Below are 15415 nucleotides of genomic sequence, written 5' to 3'. Positions count from 1 at the left end.
CGCCACACAAAACCAAATACCGCATACCGGAGCATCCAAGCATAAAGGCAAGCTAGTCTAAGCATACCGTAAGATCACTAAGCAACGAGCTAAAGATACATCAACAAAATATAAGTTCACCAACAACGATGTGAACAATGCCAATAAGCTACACCCGGGGGGTTAGCTACATCACGACAATACAACATTATATGTATACAATAGATATATATATATATATATATATATATATATATATATATATATATATATATATATATATATATATATATATATATATATATATATCTCGAATAACATTTTTGCTTACGCTTACAACACAATAACCATGGTTAACCAAATCTTCGCAAGGGAATGACTTCGCGAAACAAGTCATCGTTGTTCATAACAACCATTAGTGCACTTAACACTTCGTACACTAGCCCCACGGGTGGCATCTTAACACTTCGATACTTCACCCCGGGTGGCGTCTTAACACGTCGACACTTCACCCCGAGTGGTGTCTTAACACTTCGACACTTCACTCTTCATTTTCCTTAAGGTGGCATCTTAACTCGTCGATACTTCACCTCGAGTGGCGCCTTAACACATCGGCACTTCACCCGTTATTCTCTTGGAGTGGCATCTTAGCACATCGATACTTCACTCCGGGTGGCGTCTTAACACATCGACACTTCACCTCGAGTGGCGCCTTAACACATCTGCACTTCACCCTTCAACTTACTTGGAGTGGTGTCTTAGCACATCGACACTTCACTCGTCATGTGAAATGTGGTGTCTTAGCACATCGACACTTCACATCTCACGCTACAACAAATAAATACATTATATACCTACGTATATAATCATTCCACTCACTATATTAACCCTTCATCATTGGGGTTATATAAATCCACATCACACACCCATGTGATAACGTACACGCAAAGTGTGCACCTCGCCAAAGTGGTTAACCAAAATGCACAACCGTGCCAATTGTACCTATACACAAGTCCAACAATTCCACCTATACGAGAAGCGAGCTCTACAAGCGAGAACCCCTTCACCCGACACATACCCATCCTACACATACATATGCATATAGAATATTAACACTCACCTTGTCGCCTTGAAGAATGCTACCGAATAATCCGCAATCGCCGATGGAATGTACCTAATCCATTTATCACATAATAAGTAACACAATTAGGGTGGATATACAAATCAACCCAAATTGACAACTAGTGCAATTTCGACCCAAATGCACTTCCAAGCACAAACCGTGCCCAAACTAACCAATAATCACTAACACAAGTGAGAATGGTCCTAATATGCCAATCAAACCCAATCATAGGTGTTAAACACCTATCTTGCCCAAAATGACACTTAAACCCTAATTTGACCCATAAGAAGTCAATATCACGCCATTAGCAAGTTTTGACACCAAAACATATTTAACTCGGTTCTATGCTTCAACTTATTCCATTTTAAGTTTATAAACCTTATTAAATCGGCAATTGAGTCATAATCATCAACAAACCCTAATTTTGACTCTCAAAATTAGTCAACCATAAGAACCCTAATGGTTTTCGAAACACCAATAATCACTAACACTAGTGATTATACACCATTTACAAGTCTTAAACATGGTTAAGTCATTAACCAACCCAAAACCCGCCAAATATCAAAATAGCAAGTTTCCATAAACCCTCTTCATCAACCAAATGGGTTTTACAACTAACAATCTCAAACCCTAACTTGAATATCGAATCTAACAAATGAAATTCGGAGTTAGAACTTACCAATACTACCAAAACATAGCTAGGAGCGAGATGAACAACTTTAAAACCTGAGCTTTGGCGAGAATTCGACTCCTTCTTCTCCAAATCAAGCTCTCTCACTCTAGAACTCTTCCTCTCTCTCTAGATGTGGATGAGAGTGTTTGTGTGGGTGAGAAATGAGCTCCAATGGAGTTCTAGATCAGTCTTGATGAACCTAAACCGACCCTAAATGAAAAGACCAAACTACCCCTCATTTAAACCTTTTAAAAAGGCTGAAAATTGCATCAGCAGCAATCGGAGCGCCGCGCCAAATGGTGGAGCGCCGCTCCAACCAGCAGGTCAGTTTTCAGAAACTTGTTTTGGCCATAACTTTTTGACCGTAGCTCCGTTTTCGATGAATCAAATATCGTTGTAAATGTAATAAGATTTCCTTTCCAATGGTAATTCTTTGAAACATCAACACAAACTTTATTTGGGGTTGAAAAGATACGTACACACCTTGTCACTTCAGACAACGTCCAGTTTCCTTCGGCGTTCGAGCAAGCAACACGTACACTTCATACACGCATCGTACACCATAAATACATTATGTACAATAAATATTTGGGTCTTACAACTCTCCCCCACTTAAACTCGATCATGTCCTCGTGATCTTCTCCACTTTACCAATCCGAACCTACTCAACGGTCCTCAATCATAAGTCCCAATTCGAACTTTCCTAGACAATTCTTCCCAATGAATCACCTTTTACAACTAAATCGTCACCCGCGATTTATCAAATCCACCAACCGATCACTAAAACCTTGCTCAATCCCTCACATTGTTAAAAACTCGACTAATCTCGAACCGAGATATCAATTCCTTAGCGTACCTTTACCAAGGACCACGATAAAAGCGACCAAGTCTCAACCTAAAGTCAACAATCCGAATGTGGAAGATCGAACCACATGAATCCTTACGGATTACACTTACCACTAAACATCCTTTGTAGTGCGCAATACAACCAATACGCCACTATCCTAACATCATAAGCAACGGCTAAAACCAAAAGCGCTCAAAACGACTATGGCAACGCTAATCCTAAGGTGTACAAAATCGACTATTGTCACACCCGTAACAACTTGTGAGCGAAACACGGCTATCGCAATCACCAATCACACAACATTGTCCTCACGATCCCACCATCAGTGTATAAAACAACCGATAGATCACACCACACGGTCCTTATGAACCCACCATCGGTGTATAAAACAACCGATAGATCACTCAACACCGGATGAAGTTAGCGGACCCCGTCAACGGTCATGCTTCACCGATATAACACTACACCTATGATGAAGTCAGCGGACCCCGAAGGTCATGCTTCACCAATCAACGCCCTTTTGGCCTCGAACAACGAGTAGCGTAACATTGCGCTCTGCTACGCCATAATGAATCCTAATGGATACCACTAACCATTCACACAATCGAGCAAGAACCACCTATATCGAACATAGGCACACAAAAAAATTCTCTAAAAGAGAATCTGACACACGCATCCCTTAACCGAGGGAATTCACCTTGCTCGCCAAACACGTCCATTATCTCTCAACGAGATTTACCACATTACCACCTCGGTGATAATTTCTAAATCCAAAATCATAAGTAAAATTTAACCAAAATTGTACTCTACCACAAATCGACCAAAACTAGGTCCCAACACAAGTTTTGAATCTACCATAAGCATTATCCGAATTCTCACCCTAAGGATCTCCTCGTGCGGGAGTGTAACTCCCCCACTTGGAACTACGTTCCATATCCACAACTCGTACAATGCTACCAAAGGTAGAATTTACCAACAATTGGGCTCACACGACCCATCACCACATCTTGCTCCAATCTTGGGCACACGAAGAATTTCAATCAATCCTTAAACACTTCGAATGAAAAGTGTACCACAATTACACAAACCATACCCTCGCAATCATCCAATTGCTTTAGTTTGTCAAATTCCACCTAGTCACTCATGTACCTAAGGGTTTCTCCCGGTACCCTAAGTACAATGTAACCACAACACAATCGGAGTCGAACACCACGCTAGTAGGTATAAAAGAGGCACCTAATATCGCATCATGTAGACTCCTTTACCAACATACATCGAGATCAAACACTCGATCTTTTTCGGGTTCCAATCCACCCGACGAACCTCATGGTTCATCAACTTCAACATAAAAGCGAACACGCGCTTAATGACCGAACACCAAAATCCATTTCCATGGTTTGATAGAAACATTTCCCAAATACCAAGGAATGCTTGGTTGCACCAAGTTTTACGCCCTTCGCCCAACAATCAAAACGTCACCATAGGGTACTTCCATTAGGAAAGTCACTCATGACGATAACATGCACAACACGATGCATTTAACATACTCCAACTCAAACGGCACATAATAAATAATCAAAGGATATATTTATTAAAACGAAACGTACCTTAACGTCTCCTTGCCGTCCCCGTCCCCGCTAACTCGGTACATTCGGACTTACGATGTCCTTCTTCTTGGCAATTAAAACATACTGTGCCATCACCCTTTGGCACCAGACATTCCCAAGACTTGTGACCCCTCATGCCACAATTGTAACACCTAGACGCATTAGAATCCGATATAACCATCCGTGTATCACCCGTGCTCACACTCGGACCCTTAGTCCTCTTACTCGGAGCACCATACAAAACAACCCTTCTCTCACTTGCAGGTTCACTCTTCTTGGATCGGGAATACAACTCGAAATCTCTAGCCAAGGCAAATAATTCCGCAAATGATTTCGCTTGTCCCCGGCTAATTTTACTCTTCAAGTCATCATTCAAGGTCCGATAGAAATCTTGCATCCACAAATGGTCATTCCCCAAATACTCAGGGTAAAAACGAGCCTTCGTCATAAAGGTCGTCTTGAGCGTATTTAAATCCATAGAACCTTGTTGAAAATTTCGCAACTCATTACGCAATTCCCACAAATCGGCTGAAGTCCGGAACTCCTCGAAGAATTCCTCCTTAAATTCGTCCCACGATAAAGCCATAAACGTTTCGCCACCGACAAGATCAATCTTACCGTCCAACCAATCCCTCGCCCTATCCCGCAACAAACTAGTAGCGAGTTTCGTCTTTTCTCGGGAGGGCATTCAATAGTGCAAAAACATCCTTCGACATCCGAGATCCAAGTTGTGCTTATCAAAGGATCCGGTTTCCTGTCATACATCGGGGTTTAGTCCTCATGAAGCTCTTAAGACAACGCTCCATTTCACCACTACTTTGAAGTTCGGAATACTTCCTATCCATTTCACCACTCCGTTACGGCGGCCGCAACTCTAGCGTTAAACTCAGCGTCGTTCGTCTCGATCCTATTTCCCGTCGCCATTCCGAGGAATGCAAAGCGATTATATCACGAACGTATAAAGCACACACACAACACCGCCCCATCATGCTAAACACTCGTCGTACATCACTTGTTAGACACGATTTGCACCCGTAATAAGGTTTGCAAGTCCTTATTACGCATACACGCTGTATCGACTCGTTAGTACAACGACCACCTCGCTCGATGATATATGCAATCGCAAACGTAAACAAAACACAACACAAGAATCATTATCACAACACAATAGCATATTAATAATATCCGTATTACTAATATAAACGTTAGTCAACCTATAAACAAGGCACTAACTAAACCCATTCCGACCCGTAATCCTACAAGTCCCGCAACAAATTAAGCACACACAAAAGTCTAAGTCTAGGCACCTATCTCAAGTCACCTAAATCCCTTAGACCATGCTCTGATACCACTTGTAACAACCCAACTCGTAATACAAATGATCACGCGGAAATATCAAATAATTTTTTTTGCTGGAACAGCATATGGCGCGGCGCTCCAAACTGGCCTATCCAAAAAGTCATGAAATGTGAAAATGTTTGACCACTTCCCAACGTATTTAGACAAAACGCTTTTCACAACCTATTCATATATGAAAAACTAACACGTTCCATTCATAAAATAAGTTTTACGAGGTCGGGCCCACATCGGCCGTTTTATGACTTTCATACGAAAATACAAGTTTTCAATCACATGATTTGTAACACCAAATAAAGCCGAGCATGACGATTGGGGATACGCTACCCAATCCTAATCAATCCAAAAGTAAGCCTTCTAAAGCAACTACGCGAGTCCACTAGTCCCACACTTACCCGAGCCACCGCATCCATGCAAATCTATAAAAAGGTAAACAACGAGAGGGTAAGCTAACGCTTAGTGAGTGAGAATATACTACATACATATATATGCATAAAATGGACATGCCACACAAAACCAAATACCGCATACCGAAGCATCCAAGCATAAAGGCAAGCTAGTCTAAGCATACCGTAAGATCACTAAGCAACAAGCTAAAGATACATCAACAAAATATAAGTTCACCAACAATGATGTGAACAATGCCAATAAGCTACACCCGGAGGGTTAGCTACATCACGACAATACAACATTATATGTATACAATATATATATATATATATATATATATATATATATATATATATATATATATATATATATATATATATATATATCGAATAACATAATTTGCTTACGCTTACAACACAATAACCATGGTTAACCAAATCTTCGCAAGGGAATGACTTCGTGAAACAAGTCATCGTTGTTCATAACAACCATTAGTGCACTTAACACTTCGTACACTAACCCCACGGGTGGCATCTTAACACTTCGATACTTCACCCCGCGTGGCGTCTTAACACGTCGACACTTTACCCCGAGTGGTGTCTTAACACTTCGACACTTCACTCTTCATTTTTCTTGAGGTGGCATCTTAACACGTTGATACTTCACCTCGAGTGGTGCCTTAACACATCGGCACTTCACCTGTTATTCTCTTGGAGTGGCATCTTAGCACATCGATACTTCACTCCGGGTGGCGTCTTAACACATCGGCACTTCACCCGTTATTCTCTTGAAGTGGCATCTTAGCACATCGATACTTCACTCTGGGTGGCATCTTAACACATCGACACTTCACCTCGAGTGACGCCTTAACACATCGGCACTTCACCCTTCAACTTACTTGGAGTGGTGTCTTTGCACATCGACACTTCACTCATCACGTGAAATGTGGTGTCCTAGCACATCGACACTTCACATCTCACGCTACAATAAATAAATACATTATATACCTACGCATATAATCATTCCACTCACTATATTAACCCTTCGTCATTGGGGTTATATAAGTCCAAATCACACGCCCATGTGATAACGTACACGCAAAGTGTGCACCTCGCCAAAGTGGTTAACCAAAACGCACAACTGTGCCAATTGGACCTATACACAAGTCCAACAATTCCACCTATACGAGAAGCGAACTCTACAAGCGAGAACCCCTTCACCCGACCCGCACCCATCCTACACATACATATGCATAAAGGATATTAACACTCACCTTGTCACCTTGACCCGACCCGCAATTGCCGATGGAATGTACCTAATCCATTTATCACATAACAAGTAACACAATTAGGTTGGATATACAAATCAACCCAAATTGACAACTAGTGCAATTTCGACCCAAATGCACTTTCAAGCACAAACCGCGCCCAAACTAACCAATAATCACTAACACAAGTGAGAATGGTCCTAATAAGCCAATCAAACCCAATCATAGGTGTTAAACACCTATCTTGCCCAAAATGACACTTAAACCCTAATTTGACCCATAAGAAGTCAATATCACGCCATTAGCAAGTTTTGACACCAAAACATATTTAACTCGGTTCTATGCTTCAACTTAATCCATTTTAAGTTTATAAACCTTATTAAATCGGCAATTGAGTCATAATCATCAACAAACCCTAATTTTGACTCTAGTCAAAATTAGTCAACCATAAGAACCCTAATGGTTTCTAAAACACCAATAATCACTAACACTAGTGATTATACACCATTTACAAGTCTTAAACATGGTTAAATCATTATCCAACCCAAAACCCGCCAAATATCAAAATAGCAAGTTTCCATAAACCCTCTTCATCAACCAAATGGCTTTTACAACTAACAATCTCAAACCCTAACTTGAATATCGAATCTAACAAATGAAATTCAGAGTTAGAACTTACCAATACTACCAAAACATAGCTAGGAGCGAGATGAACAACTTTAAAACCTGAGCTTTGGCGAGAATTCGACTCCTTCTGTAGTGACCCGAACTTTTCCATGTTTATATATATATATATATATATTAATTGAGATTGATATTTACATAATTAAACGTTTCCAACATGTTAAGCAATCAAACTTGTTAAGACTTGATTAATTGAAATATGTTTCATATAAACAATTGACCACCCAAGTTGACCGGTGATTCACGAACGTTAAAACTTGTAAAAACTATATGATGACATAGATATGGATATATATATAGTTAACATGATACTATGATAAGTAAACATATCATTAAGTATATTAACAATGAACTACATATGTAAAAACAAGACTACTAACTTAATGATTTTTAAACAAGACATATATGTAACGATTATCGTTGTAAAGACATTTAATGTATATATATATCATATTAAGAGATATTCATACATGATAATATCATGATAATATAATAATTTAAAATCTCATTGGATATTATAAACATTGGGTTAACAACATTTAACAAGATCGTTAACCTAAAGGTTTCAAAACAACACTTACATGTAACGACTAACGATGACTTAACGACTCAGTTAAAATGTATATACATGTAGTGTTTTAATATGTATTTATACACTTTTTAAATACTTCAATAAACTTATCAAAATACTTCTACTTAACAAAAATGCTTACAATTACATCCTCGTTCAGTTTCATCAACAATTCTACTCGTATGCACCCGTATTCATACTCGTACAATACACAGCTTTTAGATGTATGTACTATTGGTATATACACTCCAATGATAAGCTCTTAGCAGCCCATGTGAGTCACCTAACATATGTGGGAACCATCATTTGGCAACTAGCATGAAATATCTCATAAAATTACAAAAATATGAGTAATCATTCATGACTTATTTACATGAAAACAAAATTACATATCCTTTATATCTAATCCATACACCAACGACCAAAAACACCTACAAACACTTTCATTCTTCAATTTTCTTCATCTAATTGATCTCTCTCAAGTTCTATCTTCAAGTTCTAAGTGTTCTTCATATATTCTACAAGTTCTAGTTACATAAAATCAAGAATACTTTCAAGTTTGCTAGATCACTTCCAATCTTGTAAGGTGATCATCCAACCTCAAGAAATCTTTGTTTCTTATAGTAGGTTATCATTCTAATACAAGGTAATAATCATATTCAAACTTTGGTTCAATTTCTATAACTATAACAATCTTATTTCAAGTGATGATCTTACTTGAACTTGTTTTCGTGTCATGATTCTGCTTCAAGAACTTCGAGCCATCCAAGGATCCGTTGAAGCTAGATCCATTTTTCTCTTTTCCAGTAGGTTTATCCAAGGAACTTAAGGTAGTAATGATGTTCATAACATCATTCGATTCATACATATAAAGCTATCTCATTCGAAGGTTTAAACTTGTAATCACTAGAACATAGTTTAGTTAATTCTAAACTTGTTCGCAAACAAAAGTTAATCCTTCTAACTTGACTTTTAAAATCAACTAAACACATGTTATATATCTATATGATATGCTAACTTAATGATTTAAAACCCGGAGACACGAAAAATACCGTAAAACCGGATTTACGCTGTCGTAGTAACACCGCGGGCTGTTTTGGGTTAGTTAATTAAAAACTATGATAAACTTTGATTTAAAAGTTGTTATTCTGTGAAAATGATTTTTATTATGAACATGAAACTATATCCAAAAATTATGGTTAAACTCAAAGTGGAAGTATGTTTTCTAAAATGGTCATCTAGACGTCGTTCTTTCAACTGAAATGACTACCTTTACAAAAATGACTTGTAACTTATTTTTCCGACTATAAACCTATACTTTTTCTGTTTAGATTCATAAAATAGAGTTCAATTTGAAACGATAGCAATTTGATTCACTCAAAACGGATTTAAAATGAAGAAGTTATGGGTAAAACAAGATTGGATAATTTTTCTCATTTTAGCTACGTGAAAATTGGTAACAAATCTATTCCAACCATAACTTAATCAACTTGTATTGTATATTATGTAATCTTGAGATACCATAGACACGTATACAATGTTTCGACCTATCATGTCGACACATCTATATATATTTCGGAACAACCATAGACACTCTATATGTGAATGTTGGAGTTAGCTATACAAGGTTGAGGTTGATTCTAAAATATATATAGTTTGAGTTGTGATCAATACTGAGATACGTATACACTGGGTCGTGGATTGATTCAAGATAATATTTATCGATTTATTTCTGTACATCTAATTGTGGACAACTAGTTGTAGGTTACTAACGAGGACAGCTGACTTAATAAACTTAAAACATCAAAATATATTAAAAGTGTTGTAAATATATTTTGAACATACTTTGATATATATGTATATATTGTTATAGGTTCGTGAATCAACCAGTGGCCAAGTCTTACTTCCCGATGAAGTAAAAATCTGTGAAAGTGAGTTATAGTCCCACTTTTAAAATCTAATATTTTTGGGATGAGAATACATGCAGGTTTTATAAATGATTTACAAAATAGACACAAGTACGTGAAACTACATTCTATGGTTGAATTATCGAAATCGAATATGCCCTTTTTATTAAGTCTGGTAATCTAAGAATTAGGGAACAGACACCCTAATTGACGCGAATCCTAAAGATATATCTATTGGGCCTAACAAACCCCATCCAAAGTACCGGATGCTTTTGTACTTCGAAATTTATATCATATCCGAAGGGTGTCCCGGAATGATGGGGATATTCTTATATATGCATCTTGTTAATGTCGGTTACCAGGTGTTCACCATATGAATGATTTTTATCTCTATGTATGGGATGTGTATTGAAATATGAAATTTTGTGGTCTATTATTATGATTTGATATATATAGGTTAAACCTATAACTCACAAACATTTTTGTTGATGTTTTAAGCATGTTTATTCTCAGGTGATTATTAAGAGCTTCCGCTGTCGCATACTTAAATAAGGACGAGATTTGGAGTCCATGCTTGTATGATATTGTGTAAAAACTGCATTCAAGAAACTTATTTTGTTGTAACATATTTGTATTGTAAATCATTATGTAATGATCGTGTGTAAACAGAATATTTTAGATTATCATTATTTGATAATTTACGTAAAGCTTTTTAAACCTTTATTGATGAAATAAAGGTTATGGTTTGTTTTAAAATGAATGCAGTCTTTGAAAAACGTCTCATATAGAGGTCAAAACCTCGCAACGAAATCAATTAATATGGAACGTTTTTAATCAATAAGAACGGGACATTTCACCTTCTTCTCCAAATCAAGCTCTCTCACTCTAAAACTCTTCCTCTCTCTCTAGATGTGGATGAGAGTGTTTGTGTGGGTGAGAAATGAGCTCTAATGGAGTTTTAGATCAGTCTTGATGACCCTAAACCTACCCTAAATGAAAAGACCAAAGTACCCCTCATTTAAACCTTTTAAAAAGGCTAAAAATTGCATCAGCAGCAATCGGAGCACCGCGCCAAATGGTGGAGCGCCGCTCCAACTTGCAGGTCAGTTTTCAGAAACTTGTTTTGGCCATAACTTTTTGACCGTAGCTCCGTTTTCGATGAATAAAATATCGTTGGAAACGTAATAAGATTTCCTTTCCAATGGAAAGGCTTTGAAACATCAACACAAACTTTATTTAGGGTTGAAAAGATACGTACACACCTTGTCACTTCAAACAACGTCCAGTTTCCTTCGGCTTTCGAGCAAGCAACGCGTACACTTCATACACGCATCGTACACCATAAATACATTATGTACAATAAATATTTAGGTCTTATAATGTTTATATATAGTGTCTATATATATTTTTCATCGCGTATTTGTTATCTATCTGAATATTTAATCGCGTAGTAGCGTTTTCGTGTTTCGGGTTCGATCAGGCGTTCGGGCTAAAAGAAATCCATCATTTTATGAAGTTGGCAAACATTTGGGGCCCACCCCTCACCAATCAGCTGAACACCTCAAGAGGAGGGGGGTGTTTAGCCTTGTTTCCCTCACTTTTGATTTTCACTCCCATTTTGGCATTTTAACATCAAACCTAATTTTCTCTCAACTTTTCTTCTCCCTTTTCTCCTCCCTTGGCCGCCATTTTCATCCACCACCATCATCATCATTCTTTAACAAATTAAAGCTTGGATCAATCAATCATTCACATAAACGCGTTCCTCTCGTCATCCTCTACGCAACCGTATCATTCAATTCTCGATTAGGGTATAAACCCTAACCCTAGCTTTTTGATTTTTTTATATTTTACTAATTTTTATATGTTATATTGATTGTATTATGATTATATGTTATTGTATTGTCGATAGTATGCGTAGAAATGCTCGTTAATTCATGTTTTCGATTTGATTATTTTAGGACAACAGTTTGTTTGATATTTTATGTAAACATAACTGATATAAAAGTTAAATTAAAGTGTCTAGATGTGTTTCTCTTATCAAGACATTGAATTTAGACTCCGAATTCATGTTATTTCGATTCCCAGAGCTCTAGTTATGATTAAAATGGTGTTTTATTGAAATTAAAATGTAAAAACGAATTGGTACAGGTATGGTCCAACTTTGTGACCACTTTTGGAGTCTTTAGGGTGTATAGTGTGTTAGGATTGATGATTGGATGAACTTTCATGTTCGGGTCATCGAAATTCGAGCCACGGATCACCCGTTATGACTAAAACATGTTTTTGAGCGGATTAAAGCTCCAAGTTGATTAATCGTTGTAGGTCACGACTTGGTGGCTGTTATTGGGGTGTTCTTGAGTACACTAATGTGTCAGGTGGGTAGGTTAGGCGAGGATATATATATATAAGACTCGCCGAAAACTGATTCTCGGGGCTCAAGTTATGACCCGATGAACTTTTAATTAAAACTTATGATTATTAAATAAGACTGATGACATAAATAATGATTTTCATTATTAATAAATTACTTAGGATATAAAAAATAATTATTTTAATTTAAGACTTATGATATATATATATATATATATATATATATATATATATATATATATATATATATATATATATATATATATATATATATATATATATATATATTAATTATGATTTAATTAAACATTTGATTAATCTTATGATTAATAATACCTTTATTATTAATGAAAAATACTTATGATAAGTATTAAACTTATGTTATGAGATTATTATAATAAGACTTATAATAAATATTAATTATTTATTTAATTATTATAAGGCTTAGTTATTACTTAATTATAATTTAATTATTATATACTTATGATTTAACAATTATAATATAATACTTATGATATGATTAATAATTCATTATTAATTAATAATACTCATGATATGATTAAAATATATTATTAATTAATAATACTTATATTATGATTAATATTTAATTAATTAATTAATTACTTACAATATATTAATTATATCATTTAAACTTATGTTAACCTTACTAATTCATTTTAATTTAATTAAACTTATGTTATGACATAATTATACATATATGACTTTAAATAACATTATAACTTATATTATTAATATAACTTATACTTTAAAATTCAATGTTGACTATTTTTGACCAAGGTTGACTTTTGAGTTGACTTTTGGTTGACTTTGACTTTCAGTTGACTTTTGTTGACTTTCTAAATAAGGAAACTTTCCTAACTTATAAACCCTTCCAAAAATAGTAACTTTCCAAATATGGAAACTTTCCTAAAATAGAAACTTTCCTAAAATAGCAACTTTTTAAATATGGAAACTTTCGTAAAATAAAAACTTTCCAAAAATGGAAACCTGCTAAAAATAGAAACTTTCTAAAAATAGAAAGTACGTGTCCTTACGATGTTCTGATCAAACCGAAGCATGTTGAATGTTGTTCTATGTTTACTTGCAATAAGTACAATAGTTATCATACTAAGACTTGACCTAAGTTATTTATTTATATCGACCTACTTTATTTATAGGTCGGCGTTGTGATCATTCTTGATCACTTACTTCATTTGTTGTTCGCATTTTTGTGTGGTTACTTCTTTTGCTTAAAGGTGAGTTATAGTCCCGTTTTTACATACTTTTCAAAGTATATTTTTGGGATGTGATTACATGCATTTTATTTTACGTTTAGACACAAGTGGCAATTAAATTTAAATTATTCATTATGAGTTAAACAAAATATTTCCTAGTCTGGTAACTGTAATCACTGGTTTCTACTAGTGAACGCGAATTCTACGGATAGATCTATCGGGTTTGACATGAAATGTCCTGTTCATATTGATTATAAACGTTCCATATTAATTGATTTCGTTGCGAGGTTTTGACCTCTATATGAGACGTTTTTCAAAGACTGCATTCATTTTTAAAACAACCATAACCTTTATTTTATCAATAAAGGTTTTATAAACATTACGTAGATTATCAAATAATGATAATCTAAAATATACCGTTTACACACGACCATTACATAATGGTTTATAATAGAAATATATTACATCGACATATGTTTCTTGAATGCAGTTTTTACACAATATCATACAAACATGGACTACAAATCTTGTCCTTATTTTAGTATGCAACAGCTGAAACTCTTAATATTCACCTGAGAATAAACATGCTTTAAACGTCAACAAATATGTTGGTGAGTTATAGGTTTAACCTATATATATATCAAATCGCAACAATAGACCACAAGATTTCATATTTCAATACACATCCCATACATAGAGATAAAAATCATTCATATGGTGAACACCTGGTAACCGACATTAACAAGATGCATATATAAGAATATCCCCATCATTCCGGGACACCCTTCGAATATGATATAAATTTCGAAGTACTAAAGCATCCGGTACTTTGGATGGGGTTTGTTAGGCCCAATAAATCTATTTTTAGGATTTGCGTCAATTAGGGTGTCTGTTCCCTAATTCTTAGATTACCAGACTTAATAAAAAGGGGCATATTCGATTTCAATAATTCAACCATAGAATGTAGTTTCACGTACTTGTGTCTATTTTATAAAACCTGCATGTATTCTCATCCCAAAAATATTAGATTTTAAAAGTGGGACTATAACTCACTATCACAGATATTTCCTTCCTCGGAAATAAGACTTGGCCACGGATCAATTCACGAACCAATACAAATATGTACATATATATCAAAGTATGATCAAAATATAATTACAACCATTTTTATTATGTTTTAAAGATTTGAGTGTATTAAGTCAGCTGTCCTCGTTAGTAACCTGCAACTAGTTGTACACAGTTAGATGTACAGAAATAAATCGATATATATATTATCTTGAATCAATCCACTACCCAGTGTATACACGTCTCAGGCTAGATCGCAACTCAAAGTATATATATTTTTGGAATCAACCTCAACCCTGTATAGCTAACTCCAACATTACTGCATATAGAGTGTTTAT

Source organism: Rutidosis leptorrhynchoides, chromosome 6, assembly GCF_046630445.1.
Source record: "Rutidosis leptorrhynchoides isolate AG116_Rl617_1_P2 chromosome 6, CSIRO_AGI_Rlap_v1, whole genome shotgun sequence".
Lineage (NCBI taxonomy): Eukaryota > Viridiplantae > Streptophyta > Magnoliopsida > Asterales > Asteraceae > Rutidosis > Rutidosis leptorrhynchoides.
This window is presented reverse-complemented; position numbering follows the sequence as displayed.